Source organism: Corvus brachyrhynchos, unplaced genomic scaffold (genome assembly GCF_000691975.1).
Source record: "Corvus brachyrhynchos isolate BGI_N302 unplaced genomic scaffold, ASM69197v1 scaffold99, whole genome shotgun sequence".
NCBI classification, from domain to species: domain Eukaryota; kingdom Metazoa; phylum Chordata; class Aves; order Passeriformes; family Corvidae; genus Corvus; species Corvus brachyrhynchos.
The window spans coordinates 2,553,993-2,568,957 of NW_008239778.1; the positions used below are offsets into that span (position 1 = coordinate 2,553,993).

The window sequence follows — 14,965 nt, forward strand, 5'->3', positions numbered from 1 at the left end:
GGGGCTTCGGCGTTAACCCTGGCCAGGCCTCGCGGCAGACCCCGCTGCGAAGGGGTTCCGTCGGGGCAGGAGCCCGGCCCGGGGCACAGGAGCCGCGGTCCCGCAGGGCACGGAACGCGCGGGACTGCGCCTTGCCCGGGGCACAGCTGGGAGCACCCCGCGGGCTGGGAGCGCCCGGGGAGCCCCAGTCCCCACCCCAAACCAAGGCATCACACACACCCATGTGTTTCCCCAATTAACCGAGAGCCAGGTCGAATGGAACCCACTGCTCAGCAATGCAGCCCAAATACCCAAAAGCTGGTGCCTGCTGCCACGTTCATAGATAACTTCGGCTGCCGAAGTTAGACATATAAAGTAGGAAATAAGTAATTTTTAAGACACTTCATTCACAAGGTAAGCGGTGAGAAAGTGAGCTCTGCTTCACCATGTGCATCTTGCTCATTCTGGCATCACTCAGGTAGAGACAATGGTTTAGTGGTGAACATGACAGTGTGATGTTGACTGTTGGACTCGATGATCTTAGAGATCTTTTCCAACCTTCATGATTCTATGATTCACACACAAGCACTCCCTTTGCCACCAATTCCCACAGACCCCCTTGGTTTATTACCCAGGATGGCCCTGAGCTTGAAGAATTGCACAGTCAACCCCAGGTGGGAGGTACATTTTTGCAGTTGTAGAAGGATGTGGATGTTTCGCGATGGCAGCACCCCAAGAAGGAAGGCAGCAGCAAGACTCCCTCTCTGTACAGCAGCTGAGTTTGTGTTTCAAACCCTTGTACATCTCCCATTTTACAACAGCGTCACGACCCCATTTGCTGGCTCAGTGTCCCCTTCCCAGCTCCAGAGGAACCTGGGCTGTTGCAGCTCACTGACTGGGCAAGCAACTTCTCTGCACCAAACACGTCAAGCAGGGAATTAATTTTTAAGATGACACAACTGTCTTTCTAAGTTTTTACCCTCAGATCCTGTAAGCTCACGATACCCCCTCTGCACCTTCACTGTTTGTGCAGTCAGCCAAAGACAGCCCTGATGTACCACTGAAAGCAGGTCTCTTGCTAGGGTATTCTAGGGGCCCAAAGGCAGAGACCCTCTTCCCTCGAGGGCAATACAATCCCTGCAAGATGCTTCAGCTGAAAAATGTTCCCTACAAGACACTGGGAAAACCCAGTATCTTGTATCTGGCATTTGCCCCCAGCCACAGGTGAGCACCTACCCCTTCCCCCATGGTGCCCACCTCCAGAGCTTGCACACAGAGATAAATAGTCCCTGGCTGGAGCCTGTAACCAGACAAGTTTAGACTGCAAATGAGGCACCAGGTTTTTAAACAGCCGATGTCATTAATCACTGGAGCAAATCACACAAGGAGGCAGAGGTGCAGTTTGCACTGCAGCTCAGCACAGCCTCCCCGGGCTGCCCTGCAGCTGCTCCCGGCTGTCCCAGACCCAGAGCTGGGGTGGGCAATGGACCTGCACTCTCTGAGCCCAAAGGGACCTAAAAGATCTGTTCCAGCAGCACTGGACCGCCAAGCCCGCTCAGAAACAGACACTATTTATTTACAAAAAGCCCTCAGTGCCTGAAGCCAGGACGTAACAGGGCCCTCTGTCCCCAGCCCTGGCTCAGAGCAGCCTGAGCACTCTTCCCTTTAGAATCCCCTCACCTCCAGCAAGGGGAACATTTTTCCTTCCCTTCTCTCACCCCCAAGAAAGCACACAGCTCCCAGAAACTCACCCTGGCATGTTCAGCCTTTCAGCCATGCTGCTCAGTCAGTCCTCTGGAAACTCCTCCTCAGCCTGACAAGGCAACAAAAGAAGAGACTTACTCTCTGCTCTGCCCTTTCAGCTGGACTACAAACCACTCCAAATTCAGTCTTCTCCTAGAAAATGAGTCAGGAAGAGCAAAACACTGAGCAGTTCTCTGAGACCCCTTCCCCTTCAATCTGGGTGCTCATCCTCAGCTCTGTGTGCACAGACAAAGTGGGTGCAGCTGGACCTCCACCCCAGCAGTTCATTGCAGCACCAGACTGGATGTTGAGGGCAGGGTTCAGCCTTTTGTCCCAAACACACCTCCCTCTCCTGACAGGCTCAGATAGATCATTTATCAACATTATTTAACAACACTGAACAGCACCAGTGGCTTTCTGACCCATTCTCCTGGCCTGGGTTAGACCCTTCGGAAGCTCTTCATAGTCTTCAAGTCTTAACTTTCCAAAAGCATTTTATTTTCGGCTGCATAGAAAATTTGCTGCTTCAGCCTTCACTGATTTTGCAAGACCCTAGGAGATATTAAACACAGGTGATTAGACGAGACATGATTCTGGCAAATTATTAGAGACATCTGTAGGAAGCTAATGGTCTTCCTATTTCATGAACTGAGAGAGTGGAGACCAGAGGTCAAATGACTTTGCTCAAGACTGCAAAGAGCTAAAGGCAGAGCCAGAAACAGAGCTCAGATCTCCAGACTCCCATTATTTCTGCCCTGTCCCTAGCGCACACTTGCTTCTACTCTGTATGGCTGATTTAAAATGAAAATGAAGAATTGACTTCTAAGCTGTTTCTGGAAAGAGAGAAGAAAGGGTGATATTGTCTACTGTAAGGGGAGAATTAAAGATGACATTTCATTTTAGTCCTTTGGATATGCGTAATATAATCAAACACAATAGCAGTAATAAATGAATTTTTTTTCTCCCCATGGTGCTTACGAGTGCAACATATTCTAACAATTTCTCAAAACTATGTTGATAAATTGGAAACACAGTGATGGAGGTAACAAAGACAGCCAACAAAAACATAATCCCTTCAATTTATCAGAGCGACTGGCTTTGAGAAGAAAACCCTTGAAATCTGAACAGTCCTATTCTTATAAACCAGATGTAATATATTTAAAATAGAAAGCTACACTTTGTATGCCTGTGCATAAGCATGTTAATTAAAGATCTGCCCTTTAGCCCTGCAAGCAGGGCTAAATAAATTATTTGGATGCATTTCACCAATTCAGTTCAAGATGAAAGAGGCAGATGCACACTGGAAAGCCATGACACAGGGCAGCACTGGGGGAAATAAGAGGTAAGGGGCAGGTTTTCATTTACCAACCCTGTGAGATTTGCTGTCATAAAAAAGAAATCCTTGGAGAGCTGTCCTCCTGCACTCTGCTCACCTGCTAAGCAAATGCCAGCCTTACACTGTCATGTCAGAAGAATAATCCATTGGACATGGATCATGCAGGCACATGGAATGTGTTTCAGCTTCCCAGTCCATTGGGCAAACCTGAGACGAAGATATCAAAAACTGTTCTGAAAAAACATCTATAATTTCTTTAACCATACACACCCTGCATGCAAGCCAACCAGTAAATGAAGTGGTGGAAAATACAGACAATAAAAGGAATAATCAAAATTTAGTCTGATTTTTGTTCGGTTGAAGGGGAAAAACTGGGATGATACAGCAAAAGAGGGATCTGTGGCACAAAAAGGCAGAAAAGCACTGTCGTACGTGTAAGCAGACTGCAGCTCCACAACCGAAATGCCATCTCAACTCTTCAGCACCACTTAGAGTATTACAAAAGTCAGTAATTAGCCGAAAAAAAGAGTCACAATGTTGTTAGAATCATGGCAAACAAATTTTGAAAGGCCAATCCCTAATATTTTTGAGTGCACTTTTCATGTGGATACTAAGAAGAGACAAAAGGAAAAGCAGCTTTGTTCTGGTTGATAAAACCTTGAAGAGCTTTAGAATTATGAAGTGTCCTTTTGAAGCTAGAATGAAGTCATTGATAAGATCACCTAAACTCAAAAATAATTTAGATAAACCCCTTCTAGCTTCCCAAAATGCCTAGATCATTGTGATATACAAAGCATTCAAGAAACCTTGGAAAATTGAAAGAGATGGATAAGAGGTTAGTAACAGTAAGAGTTCAAGACCTCTATTATAAATTAAATTATAAGATTACTAAGGTTATTGCAACACATCTATTACTGGGGAGTCAAACTAAACCTGAGCCAGACTGAAAATTTTATGGGACTATGGAGATTTTTCTTTTAAGCTAGTAGATAGCTATTGTGTGACATTTCTTGCATTTGACCAGGAATAAATCAATTACAATTCAAAATGGAACAGAACTGAAAGAAGTCTCACACAAGGAGTTTAGCATACAGCAAACATGACAGACAGTGTTATTGTGTGAAGCATTAGAAATTATTTAGAAGTCATGAATGGCAAAATTCATTGACCAGAGATGAGAACTTTGCCTGAGTGAAGCACTTGTGTGGGTATTATAAAGTTATACAGGGGATAAAATAACTCAGATTGAAGCATAATTCAGCAGATGGAAAATGTGATGACTCAACTGATCAGCAAGACAATGCCTGTGTCTGGTAGAATTATACATACTCTGAGCATTATTGTGTCCTGGGAAAAATGATTTATGTCACCTTTGATGTCAGGCACTGATCTGCACAGGCACAGGGAGTTTGTGGACACACCCTTGATCCATCAGAATCATCAAGAATGCAGTAGAGCAGGGGTGCACACAGGTGTGATACAGACAATGCAGAAAGGCTACTGCACTCAGACCTGACAGAGTAGAAACACATTCAGAAGTAGCCAGGAAAGACTGTAAGAGTTACCTAATCCTTCTTCCTTCTCCCAGTAAGAAGGCAGGATCTGTTATATATAGGTTATTGTTGGCACAAATTTTTCTGCCCTGTTCTGAAAGATCTTAAGATAGAAAGTCTCCGTGGTCATCTGAAAACATATTTCAAATGTTTGTGCTCTGTTCTGGTAGGTTTTCTTAGCATCCAACCTCATTCTGGTTTACTGCAACTTAAGCTCTTAATGGCTCACTTTTTTTCATGATGGATATAGAAAACTATTCCTCCTCTCTTTGAAGAGATTTTTAATTCTTCAACATAGTTTAAAAAATGTTTTAATAATGTTCCTTGTCTTCTAGAAGCAAAATAATGGCAGTTTCTCCAGGTCACGTCAGATAGTTCTAATTCTTTCTGGTATTTTACTCTGGATTTTCCAACTATTCTATTCTCTACATCTATTTTACAGTGTCCATGACCTATATTTCTGGGGAATACCACTGTCCTGCTGAGGATTTGCCTTTTTGACATCTGTACATCATTGTTAATCCATGTTTAGTTTGGGATTCTCTACCTTTTCCACAGAACTGCTAGCCTGACATTCCTTCATCCTGTACTTTCTAGTAAAAATTATTCCTGCCAAAGCATAGTGCCCTGCAGTTGTCCTTAATGAATTTCATCTAATTTTATTCAGATTATATCACCAATTTTTCAAGATCACTTGAAATTTTAATCCTGCCTTCCAGTACTCTTGCATTCAGTTCCAGCTTTGCCTCATCTACAGATTTAATAAGTATGCTCTCACTTCTATGGCTGAGGTCACTAAAAAAAACATTGGGAGGTCTGTCTCCATGTCTGTATCCTCAAACCATGTTCCTGTTCATTAACTGTTCATTAAACATCACTGAGTCACTGATCTTGCTTGATGCTGTACAGGACATAAACACTGATAATATAAATTCTCCAGACCACAGAGAATCCTGAACTTCTACAACAAAACAAAGTACTTTGTAACATGCAGTGGAACAGCTACCAGAGACCAGGCTGCAATTTTTATTGGAGTCACTGACTATAGGATATCCAGATTCGGTGGGCTTAGCTGATTTGAAAACCTGTCCTGAGTCATGGACTCCCTGAATCTCAGAGAAGGAAGGACTTTCATGACCAAGGAATGTCTCAGTTTTTTACTCTGGCCCTGAAATTCTCCTACTTCTCTTCATTTCCCCATGGCCCCAGGTTGCTTGACTTGAGGAACCCAATATGAGTGGGAGTCTGAATTCCCCTTCTGTACTGTGCAAGTCACATAAGAGATAGTGGGCTCATTCCCTTCCTCACAAAATACACAAGTAAATGCACACAAAACAGATAAGAAAGGAGTTATGGAAATAAGCACCCTCATCCCAGCTCCTGCACATCTGAGGCACTGCCACCTGCCCTGTGGAATCAAGGAAAACAACTGGTGGGGATGCAAGTGGAGAGACTGGTGTCCCCTTTCATCTACCCAGAAAATCTGAATGTTCTAGCCATATTTTTACAGCTTTTATTGATTTTTTTTTTTTAATCTCCTAGGAACTTTCTCCATGGGCCATGACAATGAGGCCTAACCACAACAGTCTGCTTTTCTTAGCTGGCTTTCACAGGGCCCCTAGAAGTTGGCTTTGGTCCTTCAAAAATTTGTGGGCTGCAAGCTGAAAATTGCTGCACTTGGTCCCATTGTATATGGACCACCACATCCACAGCAGGATCCTGTCCAGCTAAGAGCTGAAATTGCCTCAAGTATTTTCACCTTAGGTGTCTGCAGTCAAGGTGGATTAACAGCAGCCATGTGCTTTCTCCCTCTTCTCTCCCTGCCTTTTTCCACAAGCTCCTTACCTGTCAGCCCTCTGTCTTCACATTGCAAACTTTTTGTGAGTCAGTGCCTCCCTGCACCATCCTTGCCCATGGACCTACCACACAGGCTGCAGGACCTTCCTTTTCCTCCTTGCTGCAGGTGTTTCCCAGAGCCTGCTCCAGCGTGGCTTCCACTGTCTGTGTGTAACTGTCCAACAGTCACAATCCCATTGTCACTCTCCTATTTTCCTTACAGTTCTATCTTCACCTTATCCTGCACATTCACAGGATTCCTGCAGGATATCCTGCAGATTCACAGGACCCCTCTGATAACTGACATTACATATTTATTGGAGCATTCACATGAACCTCTCCCTTCTCTGTCTTCATTCTTTTCCTAAGATCCTATTTTTCAATTTAACTCTTCTTGTTTTCATAGACTTTGTCTGTTTCAATGTGATTAATCACCTTCATTATTTTAAAATCATTTAAAATCACTGCAAGATCTCTTTTTAAAAAAGATAATACCAAAGCTCTTTAGTCCTGCTTTATAATTCAGAGCTGAAAGGCACAGTATTAATGTCATTTTTCCTGCTTTATCCCTTAATCATATCCTCCTTAGGTAGAGTGAGTAGTACTGAAAAGAGCACTCTCAACAAGAACTCACCAGTGGTTTAGGTAATAACAATAACACCTTTTTGATATATATTCTGTTCTTACTGTAATGCAGCCCAACATCCTGTTCAGTTGTTGGGGTCTTTTTTTTTCTATAGCTGTGTGTTAGGCTGGGAGCTCTGGGGATTATTTAAAGAGAATATTTTCCAGATTTATCAATTTACCTTTATGAACATTTTGGTCTCCTCATTCTAAGGGGAGCAATCATACAAGCAAACGCCAGCACTGTTCAGTGGCACTGTCTTGCTCTTTAGCTGGCTCTCTACACAGTCTCCTCTCTTGAACCTGACAGATCCCTCCATGGAAGCAATAAAAAGGCAGCTAAGGTGCTAAATACGAAAGATTGCAGGCATTAAAGGATAAAGTCACTGCAAAGCAATAGGTTCCAAGTATTTCTTGGCTAAGCACATGTACACTAATGCTAGCTTAGGTGTTCACAGAGTACTCCATTGTCAGCAATGGATTCCACACCTAATGGGCTTGGTTTCTAAAATCCATTCCTCTTCTAGGGCCTCGCTTCCATTTTTAAATGACCCAAGCTGGAGCTACTAAATTGTACTTTACAGATATCCAGCTCCACACACAGAACACAAATCTCTTTTACCACAAGAAATGTTCTTCATCTCTCTGTTTTCTCTTCTGCCTAAGGGAGATCAATCTCTCTACAGACGCAAAACCAATCCCCAAATAATCCTTTGGGATTACACTGGCTCACAGCCCCTCATGCCACAGGCTCTCAGGCAGGAAGGATACATGGACTGTCAGTCTACACCCAGAAAGAATCTGGTTGAACTCCCTGACCTACCAGAGCCATCAGGAAATCTCTCGGTGCCTCCCTTTGTAACACAGGGTTCAGTGCTCTGTTATGTATCATGGCTATTGTAAGGATAACAGGAATGGAATAAAAAATGACATGGTATAAATAGTAACAACAATGAAAGAAGAGAAATAAAAATAAAAGCAGCAAGATGAGATGTAATCTAAAGAGAGATATAAATTGTTCTTTGGCAGAAAGGAAATTATAAAGTCTGCAAGACACTATGAAATGTTTAAACTGATTGTTGCCCAAAAAAAGAAATAAAAGCTTTTGACCAGACTAAGGAGATTTTTGGTATGTGATGGAATGGTAGGACAGGACTATCAGCCTTGCTGTGTGCCTGGATAGAAGTGGCTCCCAGCATTTTTTGGCTCCATTCAGAGCATTTAACTCTCAGATTGTTGTAAGAAACCCAGTGCAGTGCCCCAATGTAGGGTGATGCCCTGTTCTGCATTGAAAACAGGTGTTCAGCTGGCTGCATTCTGGTGGAGCATAAGAAATTTGTCCCAGATTTTCTGGACATGATCTCTAGGTAATACTTGCCCTTTTTTTCAGACGTTTCAGTAAAACCAGATAATTGTTCACGTACTGAGCCTTCCCTGAATGGACTGACAATAGATTTACAGAGCTGAGCTGTAGGTTGGGCAGGGGGGCGATCCTGGCCAGTGTGCATGGGAGGTGAGTGGACTTTGGTGCTGTAGTTCTGGAGCATTTCTGGGAACAACCACAGTTTGTTGGGACCAGGACACTCCAGCTGTGGCTGCAACCTACAGAGGTGCAGTCCCTGGCTGGGGATACGGAGAACAACAGCCTTGATAACCCAACCACTCATTTCCATCGTTTTGAAGCTGTGTTAGGTGAAGAACTACATCAACAAAAACCCTCCACCGTGTTTATTCATGTTAAATGGCTTTGAGATACAGTTTCTTCGAAAGGTCCTCTACAATCAATCTCCATTGTCCTGTATATACTTGCAGAAGATAACAGCTTCATTAAATATGGTGTGCTATTAACTGCAGTAAATATATAGCCTTAAACCTTAAAATGTAATGCAATTAAATAAGAAATATGAACGTAAGGAGGTTTAAGTGCAATCAACCACTGACATACACATTTGATTTGAATTAAAAAACACACACAGAGGGAAATAAAGGGCCTCCGTACATACTTGGATAACAGGAAATCCCCTGGACATAAAAATAGTGAATTTAAGAATGGAGAACATAAAGGTCTAGTTCAAATTAAAGATTTTATGACTGAGGACTCCATTAAATCTTTGAACACTTACAGTAAAGAGTTTGGAATGCTTCCAGTCCAATTCTTTATGTTCTCACAAGTGACAGATTATACTTCTGAACTTCTATGGCAAAAGAAAGAAAGAGTGATTGTATTAATCCATCTAAATCTGCAGGTTGCTAATTAAGATGAAAACTATAACAATCTGTGCTTAGGTGAAGCATAGTATTTTTATAACCCAGCTCAAGACAGCATCACTAGCTAAGCCAAAAGTAGATTTAAGTTCTCAAATTATTGAAGAACAATAAATAATGAACCACTTAAGACTACCTGATCAACAATCTGTATTAAATATGAACTCTTTTATATAGCCCAGTCTACCTTGCTTTTTATATTTCCAAGACATTCCTCATGCTGTCTAAAATACAGAGTACAACACAGTGACACAGTGCTTCAAACCTTACCTGCAGCAGTGGAAGGAGGTTCAGTCACAGCAGGTCTGCAGTGGCAGGCCCCATTCAGAGGGCCAGTCTCACACACATGAGTTTCTGTAGCCCAGAGATATTAAGGAGGGAATTTCAAATGAGTTTGCAAGTGAGCCAAGCATTGGAAACTAATGCACCACTTTTACTAGGTTTTAAAGGGAATTGAGGCAAAATTATCAAGCCTAAATCTTTTAAAGTCTAGGGTGTAGAGTTAAGAATTCATCACTGCATCCAGGTACCTAAGCAAAGGAGCAAGGATTTTATTCCAGACTTCTCAAAACATACTAATTGCTGGTATAAATCTGTTATCACTAATGGCATATTGCCAAGAGGTAATTGAGCCTTAAATGAAAATGAATGTGAGACATGCGAAAAGACAGCTGATTTGACCCAGGGTGTTAGCAGAAACATAATGCCTGGAAGGATCGTGGGGTTAAGGAACTCCTGTGCTTGCCCACAAACTCCAAAGTAACACATAAGTCAAACCAGAGAACGAAACTGAGAGAAAACAAAATCTTCCTGTCAGTGGGCTCTCCTCTCCTATAGGGCACATGGCAGTCTCTCTAAAGACACTACACACTGCTTTGCTTTCTTTCTATGAAGTCATTGAGGTTCTGGCCTTGAGTGAATAACCAGATCAGACAACGTTAATAAATGCCGTCTCTTCCCAGACCAACACGGGTGGCAAACACCACAGCTGCCAGTGAGAAACAAAGCTGACTTTGAAATCTTGTATTCAAAACAAAAAGCATACGGGTCTAATAGAAAAGGTTCCAAGGGCCCTTGTGAATCACACACAACAATTACCCTGTGATTGTCTTCTTTCAGTACTTTCAGGTCTGCCACCTCTGACAGCATTTTTACAAAATATTAAGGAAGATTTTTCACCCCGCCCAACAAGGCTGCCACGCTCCTTCTTTTAAGAGTAAAGGTTGCCCAACACATCCCAGCACAATATTCCTCATTTCTCACCATCAGGCTGTGTTTCTCTTTGCCTACCCTCACAAACAGGTATTGGGAACACAAATTTAGGAGGTCTGACTAACGGTATGAATTATGAAAGCATGCTTTAATTCCAGGTACATCCTCACAGAAGCCAAAAGAAATGGTCCCATCCTTGTCCCATTTGGCCACACCCCTGCTGGTCCTTTTCTGTTAGCACCAGCCTTTTGTGCAGTTTTGCAGTAAATGGGTTTGTGGAGCTGATTCTTTTATTTTCTTTTTTTAATCCCAGAGCCATCAGGCTAGTTCTCAATTTAATCTGTTCCATCTCAACAGGTAATTGGGAAGAAGCTGGATGGAGAACTGGGGATATGAAGGGAGGCAAATACTAATCTTTGAGTGGTGATACAAGTTAATGTCATATGTAAAAGAGCATATATCCAGTGTAAATTAGAGTTCAGGCTCTGTCAACAGGCAATGAAGACTCCTAAACAGATGCTTCCAATGGTAAGCCAGAATACCTAAACCAGAAGCCTAAAATTAAACAGCATGAATATGACAAGCCCATAGTGTCTCAGTACTGTAATTCCCACAAAGAGCGGAGGGTCTATTTATAAATGCAAATGATCTGGGCTTTAGCAGACCTACTTTTGCTTAATGTTTTTTTTCCATGGAAAAACTGAAACCTTCCCCTGTGAGGGGCAGTGAAAACCCTCTGAAGGGTTCTCCTGCTAACATAATAAACAGCTGTGGGTTCTTTCCTCCTTAATGCTGTTTTTCTAGGGGTCCCTCTCTGATGAATTAGCATTCCCAGTAGATTGTGGCAAACAATCCCACACACCACATTTTAGGAAATGGTACTTCTTGGAACTGATTGGTTTGGTCTGCCTTAACGCAGGCAAGTTAACACCACATTATCAAATGGACTGAGGTCACCAACCTCCACCAGATGATCTGCTTGATCCTTTTCCGACCAAAAGAAAAAGAAAAAGAAAATGAAAAAGCTTGGATTCCTTACAGAAATCTGAGTGCTCCAAGCTGGAAGCAGTAGGCTTGGTCACTCACAGCCCACCCACCTACAGATCAAGATGGACTGGAACAACCTCCTCCATAAGCTAGAAAAGTGAAGGGGGTTGGGAGGTGGGAGGAAGAGTTTCATATTTCATCTACCACTTTTAATAGAAAACAGAATGCGGTGGGGGGTTGAAAGGAAAATGGCAAATCCCTGAAGATCCTAAGTGTTGGCCTTGCAAGCCAAAGCTGTCAATCACACCGTGTGCCCTCCAACTCTACTTCTTGAAAGGAAGGAAAGGAAGGAGGAACAGACTGGCACATTCAGCCACTAGGTGTTACTGTTGCTCCACGGACTTTAGAATAAGGAACACGTCTATCAGAGGCATCATCTGCAGCTGTACCTGAAGATTTAAACCATGGAAACGAACTCCTACTTCTGGATTCACATATTGTGACTCACAAATCAGAGCGCTATGGTGTCTTTTCTTGGGGGGGCCATAGAGGCAGGCTGATGCTCCTTGGGTTTGTTTTTACGTCACTGCTTTGTTTCTCCATCTATAAAATGGAAATAAAGATCCTCATCTCCCCTGGAAAGACTTTGAGGCCACAGATCAATCAGAGTTGAAGTCCTCGACAATCTGTTGGCATGAACAAAGCAATAAGGTTTTGCATTAGCTTTTCCTGTTGATTCCAGAATAGGTTTCCTGAGAGAGACTGAACCAAGTGTTGCCCTGCAGACTGGTGACAAAGAGCAGGACTCCACTGCACCCCTCTCAATGCACCTTAATGTCCTGTTTCCCTTTAGTCTCTTGCCATAGCTTCACCCTAAGATTCTTCCAGAGAGCAGCCACACTTCATCCAAACCATCATTTACTTAATCAACTGTGCTTTGAGCCCCAGAGACACATCCCTGCCCTGAGATTCTTAAGCAACAAGCTTCAAGACTACAATATTGATTTTCTCCTTAATTTTTAGTAACAGGCTACAATGCTCAAAAATAGCTGTTCCTTCCTCTCAATTCCTGTATTCCATGCCTTGCCCCCAGGTGAACCAGTATAAATAAATGGACGATGTAATGCAGGTCCCTGTCTGCGCCCACTGAAGAGCTGTTTGTGCACACACACAATAAATGTCATGCAACACACAGCAACCAGGCAGAGCCTTCCCTTCTCGGTGAGCTGTGCCATGTGGTTGTACTTCTAACCCAGGCAGCATTTTCACACACAACCGGAGCGCTCCAGGGCATGTTTTCCAAAGTTTGGAAACATTGCTACAGTACATTAAACAAAGTACCAATACTGTGCTGCAAATGCTTATGAAAAAACTTTTTTGAGTTGTTTTCATAGGAAAATTTTTATGTGCCACATTAAATGAAATACAATGCAAACTTAAAATATCGCTCTCTGAAAGACTGAATGGTTTGCAAGTGCTCAAGTATTATCTGAAAGCTGGCTGGCATTACATTTTACTGCTGCTTCCAGTAAAACCAATGGGTCTCTACCTTGGAGGCAAATATCCTCTGATCTGCAATTCAGGCAAAAAGCATCACTTGCCCCCACACAGCAATCACTGTCTCTCACTCAAGTTCTCACTGGCATTTCTAGAGGGAAAAACTGCTTTATTGAAATGTTATTGATACCTTGCAGTGGCTTTTGGCTTTTGAAGGAAGAAGGAGGATTTTTACAAGGAAAATCACCTGAAGATGATATTTTTTGCTTGCTAGCAAAACATTATGGTGGAAAACCTGCCATCTAATAAATGCAAGACATAAAGACCATTACCAGCATTGTCTGGAAGTAGTTCACTTACTGCTGGGGTTTTCTCTCTGCTGCAGTCTGACAAAGAGTTTTAAATCAGTGAAGGAAAATGATTTACACACGTGTGCTCTCAGCAAACTATACACCAGGAACTAACATAGTTTTGCCCATATGTCTAATGCAGATGCTGATAACATCAAATGTGCTTGACTTAGATGCCTTTGAAAACAGTCACCCTAAGTGGCTTGAAAGCTTAATTTCCACTTTCTAAAGTGACTGCAAACCCTAAATCACATGGATAAATCCAAAAATTGTACCCTTAGTCAGCTATGCTCTCCTTACTCTTCAGTGGCTAATATAAACACACAAAGACCCTATCTGACACTCCATCTAAAAATTAATCCTAATTGCTTTCTGGGCAGCTGCACAAACAGCCAGTTTTACCCAGTTTCAGTTACCTCTTATGCTTTTTTTCTCCTTCTTCTGTGCTGCTGTCCACAATAGGACCCTTTATAAGACATTTCTCTTCGTGTGCTAGTGTCAGCTAATACCACATGCTAGCCAAGTCCTGGTTCTTCTCTCTGGGCCACCCTTTCTGTCTTTCCTTTGGAAGTTGCGAGTCTGAAATGTGGAAAACAACAAAGCTGCAGAAAGGATTAACTATGAGTTGTCCCAGCACACAATTCACAATGGTGAATTTGGTCCCGAATCACACACAAATCTTCACAAACAGAAAACACACATCCAGTCTGCTACAGTAGAATCAATTTCATGGGTAGTTGCAGCTACTGCTTTTTCATTGTCTTAGTCCCATGAACCTGAACAGAAAGGGTTTTCTGAAGTTTAAAATACTGTGTGAACATCAGGATGCCACTGCCACACTGAACCACTATAAACTATCCCTACATAAGGAGCGAAACAAAAAATGAGTCTCCACTGTGACAGAGAAGACTGTACCCCCTCAGTGAGAGCAGAGCATTTCTGGTTCACATTTATTAGCCGTACTGGTAATAAACATTTACATTGTGGTAGCGCCTAGAGGCCCTATTTGAAAGCTTGTCTAGAAGTGCTATTGTACCTGGGCACTAAACAGCTCTGAAGCAGCACATCTGTCTGCCAGATGTTTTATTTTCTTAGAAGCTGCCATTTCAAAAAGCCTCTTGCTTCCCCTAACAAGCCTTAATAAGAATCTTCAAGAGCTTGGCTTCATCATCCTTCCAAGGAGAATCTGCAGTTAAAATAGCAATGAAACAAGGAAGGAGAGCACTGCTCGAGCTAGTGAGGGACACCAGAGAGGTGCAGAATAGTCTGAAGACCACATTAACAGAGGACTCTGGAAAAGGGCACTGACCTCTGCCTGTTTCATCCCTCCAGGGCTAGCTACCAGGGCACTGGGGCCAACGCAGGAGGAGCATTGAATGGAAGTTGCCAGCATACCAGGGTGCACCAGTGGGCTTAGTGGTTCCTATTCCAACTTTCATTGACTTTTGGACCCTGAAAGGTTGCACAGAAATCGTGGGCTTTATCTTCTCATGGTTCAAAGTTTGGTATCCATGGGCAGAAAAATGGTCTGAGATGGACCTTCCACTTTTCTCCCACTTCTGCCCTCGAGGCATCAGCTGCTC

The 14,965-nt window shown here is 42.8% G+C and overlaps 1 long non-coding RNA gene across 1 annotated transcript; it reads right to left on the reverse strand.

The window, feature by feature from the left end:
• Window positions 1-2,152: 2,152 nt before the first annotated feature.
• LOC108448828 lies at window positions 2,153-10,256 on the reverse strand. Its single transcript, XR_001864851.1, has 4 exons — window positions 9,607-10,256; window positions 9,195-9,266; window positions 3,156-3,265; window positions 2,153-2,274 (listed from the first exon to the last, which is right to left on the reverse strand). It is a non-coding gene; the product is annotated as an uncharacterized LOC108448828 (long non-coding RNA).
• Window positions 10,257-14,965: the final 4,709 nt, after the last annotated feature.